The sequence below is a fragment of the Arachis ipaensis genome, chromosome B6 (genome assembly GCF_059453495.1).
Source record: "Arachis ipaensis isolate K30076 ecotype BB chromosome B6, ASM5945349v1, whole genome shotgun sequence".
Classification (NCBI taxonomy): domain Eukaryota; kingdom Viridiplantae; phylum Streptophyta; class Magnoliopsida; order Fabales; family Fabaceae; genus Arachis; species Arachis ipaensis.
This window is the reverse complement of record NC_142441.1, coordinates 7,466,491-7,469,261: the sequence shown is the minus strand read 5'-3', so window position 1 is coordinate 7,469,261 and position 2,771 is coordinate 7,466,491. Positions and strand designations below refer to the sequence as shown.

The 2,771-nt window shown below is 34.5% G+C and overlaps 1 long non-coding RNA gene across 1 annotated transcript; it reads right to left on the bottom strand.

Moving 5' to 3' along the window:
- Positions 1 to 363: 363 nt before the first annotated feature.
- LOC148554517 (uncharacterized) lies at positions 364 to 2,257 on the bottom strand. Its single transcript, XR_015886067.1, has 2 exons — positions 1,771 to 2,257; positions 364 to 568 (listed from the first exon to the last, which is right to left on the bottom strand). It is a non-coding gene; the product is annotated as an uncharacterized LOC148554517 (long non-coding RNA).
- Positions 2,258 to 2,771: the final 514 nt, after the last annotated feature.

Below are 2,771 nucleotides of genomic sequence, written 5' to 3'. Positions count from 1 at the left end.
TCTTTTCAATCAAGAAATCAAATACATATTCATCAAATTCAGTCACAAACACAACTCAAACTCATCATTCAGTCATTGCAAACAATCATAAATTATTTACAAATACCCACTAGACTTCCATGGCATTCATAGTTTAGAAACAGTTAATTTCAAAACAAAATCCCCTACCTTCGTATGAAATCAAAATTATCGAAAGCTCCGGAGAAGCTTTCTGACCGAGTTGCTGAAGGAGAAAGCGTCAGAAATCGTCTATGCTTCCTAGAACTCCAGTTAACCAAACTCAAGGGATAGGGGAGTTACGTCACCGTCGACTTCCACCGGACAAAAGTAACGCCAACACGTAGAGGAGAAGGATACGAATACTTTTATCTTAAAATCACACAATTATTAATAATAATAAATGCTATACAAATGAATTTAGTATAAAACTCAAATACAATACCTATCCCTCTGGATAAAATAAAACTTAAAACAACAAGGGCGAGGAAACTCTATAAAAAATAACAGGAATCACAAGTAAAACTACTAGTCGTCTGCATCTTCTAACTGAATCTTCGAACCTGTGTCACTGAAAGGGTGGAAGATTTGGGGTGAGAACAAACCACACGTTCTCAGTAGGGAATGGGAATGCCGTAAAAGTAATGAATTTAATGCAAATAATTAACTTACTTAGTAAAACTATTTTGGTAAATTTTTGAAAATACTTTTATTTCCACTTTAGATAAACAATTACTTTTCTTTAAATTTCTAAAACTCAAAACAAATTTTAAATATAAAACTAGTCACATTTTCTGTCTCTCAGCCACATAGTTAATCCTTAGTCAAATGTCAACTCGTAATCACTTTAATACACTCACAAACAAAAAGTGCAAGCAAGAGATTCAAACCAACATACAAACAAGTCAAACAGCACAATCACAGAGGAGTAATACAAGCAAACACAACCAAATACAAATGTGCAAACAACATGATGCATGTCTATTCCTAATGCAGGCCATGAGCTCATGTGTCGGTTGCCTACCCGCTCCCGACATTACCCGGGCACGAGTCCCAGATATGGTTTTCCAGATGCATCAGTGTGCTTATAAGTCGTACGGCCAGGCCGCATCAGTGTGACTTTAAGTCGTACGGCTAGGCCGCATCAGTGTGACTTTCCAAATCAATAAGCGTACATCTGGAAAACAGTTCTCAGTGTGTGGGCGTCCCCACTTTACATTTGGCACTAAGGCCCAAACAATGTCACATCTGCTCTCCTGTGGCAGACGTTTCATTAATTAATATATTCTTTAAATCCTTGTTCTCTGCTCTCCTGTGGCAGAGACTCCTTTTCTTAATAAACCAAGCTCAAATCTTTACTTAAAACAAAATCTCTCCTTAAAAGATTGGGTTTAAAACATTATATTTTTCTTAATAAATCAAACTTTAAAATAGAATAAATCTTTTCTTAACTAAATATATTTTAAATAATTTAATTTTCCAGAACCAAATCTTTTAAAATAACTTTTCAAACAAAACCTCAGATTTAATAAAATTTCGGCGGCATTTTCTCTAAAATTGGGGTTAGCCACCCTTTTTCGGGTCCCAACTGAACCATTTTCAACCTCTTTTCAATCGAGAAATCAAGTACATATTCATCAAATTCAGTCACAAACACAACTCAAACTCATCATTCAGTTATTGCAAACAATCATAAATTATTTACAAATACCCACTAGACTTCCATGGCATTCATAGTTTAAAAACAGTTAATTTCAAAACAAAATCCCCTACCTTCGTATGAAATCAAAATTATCGAAAGCTCCAGAGAAGCTTTCTGACCGAGCTGCTGAAGGAGAAAGCGTCAGAAATCGTCTGTGCTTCCTAGAACTCCAGTTAACCGAACTCAAGGGGTAGGGGAGTTACGTCACCATCGACTTTCACCGGACAAAAATAACGCCAACACGTAGAGGAGGAAGATACGAACACTTTTACCGGATTAGATTTTTCATTGGAGTTACGGATCTCAAGAAATCGAAGTTGGAAACTCACGGTTCCATGGTTTCCGTTCTCTTCTCTCTCTCACGGTGTTTCTTTTCTTTTCTTTATCAGGTTCGGTGAATGAAGAAGGAATATGTGCAATTAATGAAAGGAGGTACGTGTTATGATCTAAGGTCGTGTGTGATAAATAGATGATTTGGTGTCACCAATCTTTCTTTTCTTCCCAAGTACAAGTTCGGTTAGCATAATGAATTGGAGAAGATATTTATTTGGTGGAAGAATGATTTGTCAAAGCAAAGCAAAGTTAAATGTCATGATATATATATAGTAATGCATAAGCCACCTTTGGCTTCCTTTGTTTTAATTTTCTTAAGGCTTCGCTGAGGTATAATAATAATAATAATAATAATAATAATAATAATAATAATAATAATAATAATAACTAAATCAAATTTTATTTTATTAAATTAATTTTTAAAAATTTGGGGTCTTACATCCTACCCCACTTATAAAAATTTTCGTCCTCGAAAATTGATATAAGATAGAAAAGGTTTGCATCAACTTTATTTTCAAAACGTCAAAAAAAGAAAGAAAAGATTTGACATGTCCAGTTCATGTGAAGGAAATCGTATCTTATAAATGACAAGATATGATCGGGAGTTATTCAAAACATATCTCAAGAAAGAAGTTCGAAACAAAAAGTCTTACGGCAAACAACCAAGGAAGAAATTCACATTAGCATGAATAAGGATTATGCGTTGAAATGGAGCTAACCCCTAAACTTAACTTCTAAC